This window comes from Cupressus sempervirens, chromosome 6 (assembly GCF_028749045.1).
Source record: "Cupressus sempervirens isolate cs-2001-9-10 chromosome 6, ASM2874904v1, whole genome shotgun sequence".
NCBI classification, from domain to species: domain Eukaryota; kingdom Viridiplantae; phylum Streptophyta; class Pinopsida; order Cupressales; family Cupressaceae; genus Cupressus; species Cupressus sempervirens.
Window position 1 is genome coordinate 469,573,142 of NC_143123.1, and position 12,736 is coordinate 469,585,877.

A 12,736-nucleotide genomic window follows, 5' to 3' on the forward strand; every position below is an offset into this window, starting at 1 on the left:
ATTAAAACATCGAACCAAACAAAGTTGCTGTCATGGAAGTGCTCAGGCTTAAGGGATAGCGCATATCATGATATAAGGGGTTCTTCCTTCATTGAATTCATCCACATTTTCTATAAACATGATTACATTGACTATTTCAGTGCTATCAGCCAAATGATTAACAAATCTGCCCAGCTTGGTCCTTCTAGTATTGGCCCTACCAACATTAGAGTTGGTGCTTGCTTGTTTCCTTGTTTCACTTTGCTTGTTCAGGTCCTCGAGCTCCTTTGTCAACTTGATATTTTTCCAACATTTCTTTAAGGATGCCCTCGAATGTGAATGACTCGTTGATTTCTGCTTTTACTTCAAATTGCATGTGCTCATCCTTAAGCACCTTAGAGCAGTCATTAGTGACCCTTAATGCCTATCTTTCCTTCACTTTGTAGCTAACAATAACCTGACTCGTTGATTTCTGCTTTTACTTCAAATTGCATGTGCTCATCCTTAAGCACCTTAGAGCAGTCATTAGTGACCCTTAATGCCTATCTTTCCTTCACTTTGTAGCTAACAATAACTTGCAAACAAATTTTATGCATAATGAGTCTCCACAGAGAGTCATAAAGGATTCTACTCTTATCTTTGAATACATCATCATTCCTAATTAACCACATAGACCAAAGCCAGTAAGAAGAAAAAATGGCTTAGAATCTATTAAGATGCTTGGGGAGACCAGGAATAGAGCTTGTAATAGCATAAACAGTGAGGATATCAAAGTTAGATGGATTCCAAACCACTTCTAGATCCCTTTGGAAAAGCTACATTCTGACAACAGGTGAGACAAAGTTTCAGGCTCCAAATAGAAAGTACAGGAGAGAGGATCACCATTAACATTGTTCAAGGATAAATGACGAAGCACGACTTGCCAAATAAAACATTTAATTTTAGGTTCATTCCTATGCGAGATAGAGGAAAGTTGTTTAGACCAACATTTAGGTTCTAGCTTACATGACCTCTAAGTGTTGAGGTATTCAAAAATATCATTGTTGTTAGACAATAGGTTGTACATGTATTTAGCCTTGGTGGAGAAGATGCACGATCCCTCTGGCTAGGCAAGGAGAGGAAGTCTATCAATCTCATCACCACACTTTTGGGGAAGTTTGGCACTTAGCCAAGCACTTTTGAGGACAACAAATCTTCTTTTTTTTGAGGGGGAAAGGTTGAACTTTGAAGCTATATCCCCTCAAGTTAAAAGTCTATGTTTTTCTATGAGATCCCTAAATGTATGGATTCCTGTTTTGTCCCATCCCAAAGGTTTTCCTTTTCTTTGAAGGTTCCACCAAGAGGATTTTTCCTCATAAATGTTGGCTTGATAGTATGATATCTCAACCCTTGTAACCCATTGTCTTAATTTTTCCCATGCCTTCCAAATAGCTTTAAATACTACTAACCCTTCCACCTTAATCTTCCATCTACCTGAGAGTAGGTCATGGATATGTAAACCCTTCCAAGATTTGCCAACACAAGGAGCACCCTAAGCAATGTTGTGTCTAATGAGGACCTTCCAAGGTTCATTTCATTTTGTGGATTTTGCAATCCATTTGGCAACAACATCTACGCCTTGTAACCTTAGATCTTTCAAACCCAATCCTCCTACCTCCTTCCTCATAGAGCACCAACTCCATTTCACAACATGTCTCTTCCTGTTCCCTTTTCCATCTGACCATAAGAAATTTCTAATCACTTTTTGAATATAGTTAATGTAATTTTTATTGAAGAGCCATGGAGAAGAGTAATAAATTGTATATGCTAATAACACTTTCTGAGATACTTGTGATCTTCTGACAAGGGACAAATATTTGTTGTTCCATTTATTGAGCTTTCTTTCAATCTTTTCCTTAACCCATTCCCACATCATATTTAGGTTGGGGGATATAGAGAATGGTATCCCTAGATATCTAACTATATGTGCAGGTCCACCCAAAGAAAATCTAAATTTACGATACCATGATGGAGGCTGCTTTGTCCAACATAGTGTAATGGATATAGTAATAAAGACTTTGCTACCTAAAGCTTTGCAGAACATGTTCAATTTAGTTGTGAGGTTGGTGATATTGATTTCAAACAACTCAATGAGAAGTAAGGTATCATCAACAAACTGCACATCACTAATTTCTTCATGGTTAGGTAAAGTTATTCCTTTAACTTTAGGGGATAGAGAGTTATCTCTAAGAATATAGTGCAATCTATCAACAATAATGACAAACAAGGAAGGGGATAATGGACACCCTTGCATTATAGATCTAGAAAGGTAGAAGGAATCTGATCTCAATCCATTGACCTCCATTGTTGCATAAGCATCTGCCATTAATGTAGACACCATCTTGATAAAGTATGCAAGGAATCCCAAACATTCTAACATCAACCTTATAAATTTCCATTCTATTTTGTCATATGTTTTTTCATAATCTATGAGGAACATGGCTTCTTATTGACCAAAATTCTTAGCCCACTCTATCATTTCCTAACAAGTAATGAGATTCTCCAAAATATACCTCCCCTTTACAAATCTAGTTTGAGTATGATTGATGACATATGGTAAGACCTCTTTGAATTAAAGAGCCAATATCTTTGCTAGGATCTTATAGGAGACATTAAGGAGAATGCTAGTTCTTAATCAGGGTCTTGTCCCATCTTTGGGAATGGGTTCAATTAATCTAGAATTAATCTCATACCCTCGTGAACCATGCTTAATGCCTTCTTGATACAATGTTAAGAGATCTTGCCAAATCTATTCTATGTGGGTTTTGTAGAATTCCACAAGAACTCCATCTAGCCCCGAGGCCTTGTCATTATTCATTTGTGATATAGCCATCACAATATCTTCTTTAGAGATGGTTTCATCTAGCATAGGCTTGTTTTTCTCTGTCACCTTTCTTGGAATTAATTTTCTAATTCTATTTCCTTCACTTTCCATATCTGAGTTGTGCTCTTTTGATGTAAATAAATTGTCGTAGGAGGCAAAAGTCTTCACTATCTCCATGTTATCATTAATCAACCTATCTCCATCTCTAAGGGTTTCAATCTTGTCCTTGGCTTCCTTAGTCTTAAGTATTTGAGAAAGGTACTTAGACCCTTTGTTCCCAAGATCAATTCAATTAGTTATTTCTCTAGTCTTAGCCCTTTGTATTTTAATTTGTTAGATCCTTCTCAGAGCATCCCTCACTTTAGCCAGGGAACATTATAGGGAGCAATCATTAGAGTTGGATTGTAAGGCTATTTCTACCACAACAAGGGTTTTGCGTAAGGATTGTTGGAATTACAAGCGAAAAGAGTAAACTTTTGAGGGGGGGGGGGGGTGGGTGAATCAATAGTTTAAACTTGGACCCATAAAACTTTCACCATTCATTCATCGCATGAATTCAATATGTAAACTAAAATAACATGTAAAGCATATGCATCTAAATCATGTAAACATTTAAGAAATCACACTCATAACACTAGATATGATTACCTAGAAACCCTCCAAGTGAGAAGGTAAAACTGGGGTGGGGACAACACCCAAAAATCTTCACTATTGCAGTTGTAAAGTGTATCCAATTAAGGTTACAATGTTTTGACCATGAATCATGGTCTACCCTATGAAAGGTCTCCCGTTTTAAGGGTTACTAAGACTGTTAGGTCTCACCTTGTTAGAGGATTTGAACACCCTGTTAGAAGTGTATCTTGTTAGAAGACTTCGACTTACAACTAAGTAAGCACCCTGTTAAAGGACTTTATATAGCCTGTTAAGACTACTCTACTTACTGAAATCACTTGTTAAAATTTCGCAGCATAGATCCTATGATTAACACTTGCTTGCCTAATGACAGATCACCTCTACACAATTATATTTTGATCCTTCTTGATTAGATGTCTCAATGTTGTATCCTTCTCTCTATCCTCTGTTCTTCTCTAACTGATTTTGCAATTCACCCTTCTCTTCTAAGTCACCTTGAATGCTCTGCAAACTATCTTGTTCACTCCTCCAATTTGATTACTCACCCATAAAGAGTTTAGGGATTCGTCCTCCTTAAGTAGACTTAGGTGGCTTAGGGTTAGGTATGAGTCTACGACGAAGATTCATCCATATTGCCACTTAAACCTTCCCATTTTCTCATTGGTTGCATGTAATTGCATAGGAAATCCAAATATAGATCCATCCTTATCTCCAAAAGATCGTAATCTATCCTCAAGTCGACTCAAAAAATGGTTAAAATAGTTGTTTGTGCCATTACAAACAAATATGTCAAAACTGTGTCACTCAGCATATGAAGTCACTGATGCTCAACATGCATTGTATTTCTGCTCTGACTACTTGCATTGCTCGACATCCACTGTTTACTTGGCTCTTGAATCACTTGGCATGGTCTATCTGCTCGGCACTTGAGTGACTCGACACTCATTGCAACTTAGCATGGTCTAATATTTACATGTTGTGTTTGGCATGTATTACTAGTTTGGCATAAACTAAGTAAATGGCTTAAGTGTGTTGACGCTCACTTGTCAAAACCAATCTGAGATCAACAATCTCCCCTTTTGACATGAGTGTCAAAAACACTTAAATATACAATATTATCCTTAACTTCTCGAGCATAACATATCCATGACTTGGCTTATATACAAAACTTCAAAATTTTAAAATTCTGCAATAACCTATATACCTTAAAATTGATAACTCACCCTGAGTTAATGTGTCTGATTTGTATCCAAAATCTGTTCTCCCTTTGAATTCAATGCACTATATTTGATACTTTTTCATCTAATATGCTCTGTCTTAGTTGATATCTGTATCTGTTTGCTAATTTCTCTCCAAAAATGCATATCATCCCAATGATATAATTCTGCTACTATGCTCCCCCTTTCTTTTCCATTTCTCTTTTGTTCATACTCCCTCATATCATATTTCTCATATTATATCTCCCTTTCTTTTATATCTCCCCCATGTTATATTATTGTTATATCCCCCTATATTATATCTCCCCCTTTTTGACACTTATGTCAAATGGGCTATACATGTATAGTGTGTTTGTCCAAAAATGATTTGTGGACATCCATTATTATCGTTAGAGCTATATCCTAGTTGTCACATGCAACATCCAATGACTTGATTTGGATTGCAAGCTCATCAGCAAGGTGTACTAGGCCATCTAAAGTAGAAAGATTGGGGTCTTTCTTTAGTAGAGTCTCGACATAACCTAGCTCCTTGTGCAATATTTCCATGTGTGGGGTGAGAGATGCCTGTATACATGTCAATTTGGCTCTTATGCTAGACTCATCTACTGTCAGTACAACTAATTGATTTTGTGTCTGAAGTAATGTTCTGAAATGCTTCTCACTTTGAGCTAGGTTCTAAGTAGCTTTGTACTTGATATGGTGAGGTTTCTCTCCAGACTCAAAATATGACTCCTCATCTCTTGAGTGAAGAGTGTAGGATCACATAGCTTTGTGTACAATGAGAATATATTCTCAAGTACCTTCTTCACCTCTTCAACCTTTGTTGCCAAAGCAACTTGTTGTAATACTATCTCACTGGATATTTTCTCATTTACCTTTCCTTGAAACTTCTTCTTAAACCATTCTAAAAGTTTTGCATTTGTATCAAGGTCTTCATTTGTGACCTTTTCAACTATATCAATCAGTTTTTCTATAAGTGGCTTGGTCTCTTCAGGAGTTGGCAGGCTAAATGCATCTAAAAAGATGTCCTTTATATCTTGGAGTGCTTGCTTCTGCCAGTGTTCTCTCCTAAGCATTTCTTGATGCTTTTTCCTCTCTAAGGCTTGTTGTAAAATGCCTATTTGCTCCAATGTCATAGTGTCCTAGTCATATTTTGGAATCACAATTTCTTCATCAAGGCTTATGTCTCCATAGTGAATTACCTTATCAACCTTTGATGAGCTAGGGCTTGGCATTGAGATTTGTAATGGAATGGATTCTGTGCTCGGCTTTTGAAGAACCTGTGTAGAAGGAGTGCTAGATGCTGGTAGGGCTACCAGTGCTTGGATGGCTTCCTGTTCCTTCACTTTAGGTGTTAACTCATGCTCTTTAGGCTTGCCCTGATCTATCACTATGACTTGGCTAGCACCTTCTTCCTATGCTGTAGGTACAAATGAATCTATCTATCTTGTTCTCTGTTGTCCTGCAATATCAAATTTAACACTTGTATCAACCTTAGTAGATGTATCTACTGTTGTTTAAACCAAAGTTTGTATATTAGTGACTAAAGGGATGACACTTGTGGACTCATCTTTTCCCTTGTGACCTCAGTTACTACCTTTTGCAATTCTTCTACACTAACCAAAACTAGATTTTCATAGAGTTTAGCTTGGAGTGTAGATTGGTCTAGAATCTTCTTCAAGTCTTCTGTAGTAAGTGGATTGATGTTCTAAGCTGAAGCATCATAAACATCCTTTACACCTATGGTTTCAGTTGTTACACTTGTGTCATGGGGAGGACTGACACTCAACACTTGTGTGTCCTGCACACTTTGTTCATCTTGCTGCTGCTCAGCTGTTGCCTTGTCATCATTTTGGTTTTATGTTTCTTTCCCAACTGTATTATCTTCCTTATCACCTTCCTTTTTATCATTTTTTTCATCATCCTTATCATCATCTTTACACTTTGAAGGGTCAACTTCTCCTTGTTTCATAGTGGTCAATCTATAGATAAGTTTCCATATTTGAGTTGATTTCTTGACCACATCTTCAATGTTATTTTGAAGAATGCTGAAGGCTCTATATTTAGATGTGAACCTAACTACATATCTCTTGACAACCTTAGCAACCTGTCCCTTTGTCAACTCTAGCATCACTTGAGCTAATGTTGTTTCCCTCATATGTTTTTCCAAATTTAAACAATAATGCCATTTTTGCTCAACAATATCATATAAATCTTTTCGTATTGAGTTGGCAAATTCTAGTGGAGTGTTCTTAAATTTTGACATCATGACATATAATCCTCTTCCACTTGATTTTTCTCTTCTCTTCCAAGTTTATCAAAATTAATATGTTTCAAACTAGATAAATCAACATTGCTTTTGACATTTTCACATAAGTTTTCAAGATCAAATAGAGGATTGTGACTTACCACTTTAAATTGGTTATTTTCATATGATTCTATCCTTTCTTCATTAGAATCTGGCTGTGCCGCATACTTTCTTCTTTGTTTCTTTTGCACTTGGCATCCTTGATTTTTTATCTTTGTCTTTTCCTTAGCCTTTTGAGTTGTAGCACGTGTGCTAGCTCTAGTGGTAGGAGAAGTTGGCTTGGCTGGACTAGGTTTGACAATCTTCTTTGCCCTTGTCACTGGTTGTGCCTTATCCTTCCTCTTCTTTGGCTCGGTAGGAGTATGTGGTTCCTCAGCTTCTTCTCCCTCAACACCTTCAGGTTTCCACTTCCTTGTCTTCTCCCATGCCTTGGGTCAAGGCAAGAGGTGCTTGAGTTTGTGTTTCTTCTTTGTCTTAATTCTCTTCTTCTTCTTCTTCTTCTTCTTCCTCCTCCTCCTTCTTTGCACCTTCTCCAACTTTGGCTTTTAGTTTCTTTACTATCTTATCTTTCTTCTTAATAACTGATGCAATTTTCAACTCCATGGTAATCTTTGACTTTACCATCTCATAGTTGCCAAATATATTTACACTTTTATCTATTTCCTCTGCTAGTAGCACAGTGATGGCTATTGAGGCTTCATCAATATTAATTTCATACCCAAGTGGTCTTAACCATCTTACCCTTGGTGTGGCAGCTTGCACAAAACTGTAATCAACATCAACAAGAAAACATATGTCATTATAGTATTGTTCAACCAAAGAAACTGGTGTGCTCATTCTTTCCTTCATTGATTTCTTAAAATATTTAAAGTAACTTGTCCTCAAGGTTTCAAAGTTTTCTCCCATCTGCTCAATGTACTCATTGATTTACACCACAATTGACCTATTGGTCTTCCATCCTACATTACCAAAAGAGGGATATGCATTTTTTACATAAAAGAATATGCAAACCAACATTGAACCAAATTTGCATTGCACACTCTTGGTTTTCCTGATGGCTCCAAGATTCTCCATCAATTGTTGTAATTGTAGCTCTACCAGATCATATGTATGATCTGTCTTTACAATTTTGTAGCCAACATCCACAGCTATACAGGATACACTATTCAATCTATTGGATTGATAGAATTTATGTGAGATTACCCTTACAACAAAGTTCAACAATGGATCAATAATAATATCTATTATCATGCCTCTCTTATTCCATTTTGATCCAGTATTCTTCTCAATTACTTCCTTGGATTCACTTTTGAGTGTCTTTGGCCAATCTAGGGTTGGGTAACCAATAACCCTATGAATTATTCTTTTAATGATCTTGATAAGTCCTCCCTCTAGCCATAAAGAACCGTCGTGAATTCAGCTTAGTACAATTCTTATCCACTCAGTCTTAAATACATTTAGAAAATCTAGGGCTCATGTTAAACCCTTTTTCTCAACAATTTTGTATTCCTCTTTCAAAACACCATTCTCACACAATCTATTATATGCATATCTTATCTCCATGTCTCCTATACTTCCTATCTTGCAATTATAGTACTTCCTCACATCTTGCACCATAGTTACATTTGGCGAGATCATTGACAATGCACTAGAAGGATCTTGTTTATAGGCGATGTTAGGAATGGCTTTAAATATGGGTTGCTTAACTTCATTATTGACAAGCTGAACATTCAAAACCTCCTTCCCTTCAACATTTTTCAAACTAGATGCCATTTTGTCAAACTAGGGTTTATGCAAAATTAAACTGCGTAGCTTGGCTTGTGATAAATACCTTATGAAATCTAACAAATTGGTGTTAGATCATTGTGAAAATCTCTGCAAACGCTTTGAAAAAGTTTCTGAATCACCTTCTACTTTTCTCACTCTTGCTTGAATATGAAATGATGAATAATGAGCAAAAATCAATCATATACCCTTCAAAAACCTTGCATTTAATGTTGAGTGCTTACACAACTGTAAGCTTAGCATCAACCACTTTTAGGATCACTCGACATCCATTGATATTTCCATCACTCGACAGTTATTATGAGCTCGACATCAACTAGCCAAACTGCTAGCTTGACATCAACTAGCATTCCACTCAACATACATTGGAAACATTTCATGCTCAACAACAACATGAAAAACTTAAAGATTTAGCTTAACTTTTATTTAACAACATCTTGCATCTTTATTCATGCTGATGTAGTCTTTTCAATACTATCTCCTTTGGAACTGATGGATGATATAACACTTGAAAATCAATCCCACATACCTCTTAATTGTCTAGTTTGATGAGGTGTGATCACTTGACTTGTTGGGTGAAGTGATCTCTTCTCCATTTGATGTGCTGCAATCACCTTTCTTTTTCCATGTCTTGTTCATCTCATCTTTGATGTGTTCAACATCTGCCTTGCCTTTTCCTTTTTCAAATTCACAACTTGGTGCCTTTGACCTAGTTGAACAATGCTTATTGATGTGACCAGTCTTCAAACAACTAAAACATGTGGTTTGAGTCAACCACCTTTTGTAGTTATCACTGAAGTGTGTCCTAATACAATTCTCATGAACATGTCCATATTCTTGACACTAATGACAACTATATCTTGTATTATAATCCCAATTATAAAAGTTTCCATTGTTTCTTACCTTTGTTGGCTTGTTTGATGACCACATGGATTTGGATCTACATTCAAAAGCTCTATGTCCATACTTCTGACAATTGTAGCAATATCCTTCAAATCTTTGTTTATGCATGGTCCTAGTTCTGCATTCATGTGCCTGATGACCTTGCTTGTTGCACTTATGACAATGAGTCATGTTCTTAGGCTTGACAATCTGATTTGTATGCTTGCTTCTGCACAAATTAGTAGTATGTCCTTTCTTACCAAAATTATGACAAGTAGGTTTGGAGTTCTTACCTTTGATGTTCCTTTCTTCAACAACTTTGGATGATTCTCCTTCTTCAGTGCTTGTATAACCCAATCCTAATGTATCATTTTTGGATTTAGGGGATCTCAATAATTGCTTAAAGTATTTGATGGCTTCATTTGGCTTGTTGAAACTTTCAGCAAATTCCTTTTCTCTTTTCAAGTCTCTTTGCAATTGTTCATTCTACAACTTTAGTGTAGTTATCTCAATGTCCTTGACATTCAGTTCATAATTGGCATTCTTCATTTGACTTAGAGTATCCAATTGCATGTTGGAAATCTTGGTCAGTTCTATTGACTTCTCTTCTAGTCTATTAGCCATAACTCTTTTTTCTTCTTCAATCATAGCTTTGTCTTCCATGGCTTTCTTCTTCAGTTCAACCACTTCACATACTAGTATGGCTTGTGATTCTTGTTCTAACTTGAGATTTTTGATTTCCTCAGCTTGGATTCTATTCTTTTCCATTAGATCTGCAACAGTTGCACCAAATTCATTTGAGTCTCCATCTACAAATAATTTAGTAGTGTCTATCTCTTTGTATTGTGTGTCATTCTTTGCAATAGCAATTCCTTTAATTCCTCTCCTACCTCATTTAGTTCATGTAGTATGAGATGTATTTCAATCTCCTGGTTTTCAATAGTCTTTCCCAATTTGTAGACTTCCATTTCAAGATCTTCCCTTAAAGTTGCAAAGCTTCTCTTTTAGAGAACTAGACTCTAATACCAATTGCTAGAATTACAAGTGGAAAGAGTAAACTTCTGAGGGGGTGGGGAGGTGAATCAATAGTTTAAAGTTGGACCCATAAAATTTTTACCATTCATTCATCACATGTATTCAATATGTAAACTGAAATAACATGTAAAGCATATGCATCTAAATCATGGAAACATGTAAGTAATCACCCTCATAACACCATATATGATTATCCAGAAACCCTCCAAGTGAGAAGGTAAAACTGAGATGGGGATGACACCCACAAATCTTCACTACTACAGTTGTAAAGTGTATCCAATTAAGGTTACAATGTTTTAACCATGAATCATAGTCTACCTTGTGAAAGGTCTTCCCTGTTAAAGGCTTACAAAGACTATTAGTTCTCACCTTGTTAGAGAATTTCAACACCTTGTTAGAAGTGTGCCTTGTTAGAGAACTTCAACTTACAACTAAGTAAGAACCCTGTTAAAGGATTTTATATAGCTTGTTAGGACTACTCTACTTAAGAGATTTGACTAATATCACCTGTTAAAATGTCTTAGCATAGATCTTGCAATTAGCACTTGCTCGCCTAATGATAGATCACCTCTACACAATTATCTTTTGATCCTTCTCAATCAAACATCTCAATGTTGTATCCTTCTCTCTATCCTCTATTATTCTCTAACTAATTCTGCAATTCAATCTTTTCTTCTAGGTCACCTTGAATGCTCTACGAACTATCTTGTTTGCTCCAATTTGATTACTCAGCCATAAAGAGTTTAGGGCTTTCTCCTCCTTAAGAAGACTTAGGTAGCTTGGGGTTAGGTATGAATCTATGATAGAGATTCATCCATATTATCTCTTAAACCTTCCCATTTTCTGATTGGCTACATGTAATTGCATAGGCAATCCAAATATAGATTCGTTCTTATCTCTCAAAGATTGTAATCTATCCTTAAGTTGGCTCAAAAAATAGTTTACATAGTTGTTTGTGGCATTATAAAAAAATATGTCAAAGCTATGTCACTCGGCATATGAAGTCACTGATGCTCAACAAGCACTATTTTTTGCTCTAACTCGGCACCTACACTGCTCGACATCCACTATTTACTCGGCTCTTGAATCACTTGGCATGGTCTATCTGCTCAGCACATGAGTGACTCAACATTTATTGCAACTCAACACGGTCTACTATTTTCATGTTGTGCTCGACATGTATCACTAGTTTGGCATGAACTAAGTAAACGGCTTAAGTCTGTTGACACTCACTTGTCAAAACCAATCTGAGATCAACAAGAATGTCTCCTTTTTTCTCATATCCTTAGACCTTTTTTACCCACTATCTAAAATGTTTTTCTCCATCTCTCCATCATAGTGGACCACCTTGAAGCTGCATCAAGATAAGGAACAATACAATGGTTAAACAATCTCACCATCACTGTAACACCATTAAGATCTACATCCTTTAGAAGGATAGTGTTGAGGAAAAATCTAATAGTTCTAGAGATATCTACAAGTTTCCTTTCAATCCAAAAGATATTGGCAATGATGGGCTGGTGATCAAATAATGTATAGAGGTATACAAGCACACTAGATCCTTCCTTTGACAATTGAAAGCTAAAGGAATTTTTGTTAACATAGTATCTATCTAGTATACTACAGATTCTATTGTTGCCTTTCTGAAAGTTCGTCCAAGTGTACCAAATACCTTTGTGTTCACCCCTTCTTCCATCTAGTGGATCAAACAAGTGCTTACTCATCATTCTATTCCAAAAAAACCTATCCTCTCCCTTCCACTCAAACTTGCAACCTCCTACTTTGTCTTGTTGAATTTCTACCATATCGAAATCTCTAGCCAATATCCACAGGATATTGTGAAAGCTGGGATATCCAATTCCATAGGGAGATCTTATTCAAATGATAATTAGGGGCATATACAGAGCATATTCCAAACATCGTCTCTTGGTGATTCATCACTACCCACACAACTCTAATGTAGGGTGAGGATCCCCATTCCACTATTGAATCTTTCCACTTGGGGCTTCCAAGGGTAGCTCTCTGTCCCCTAAC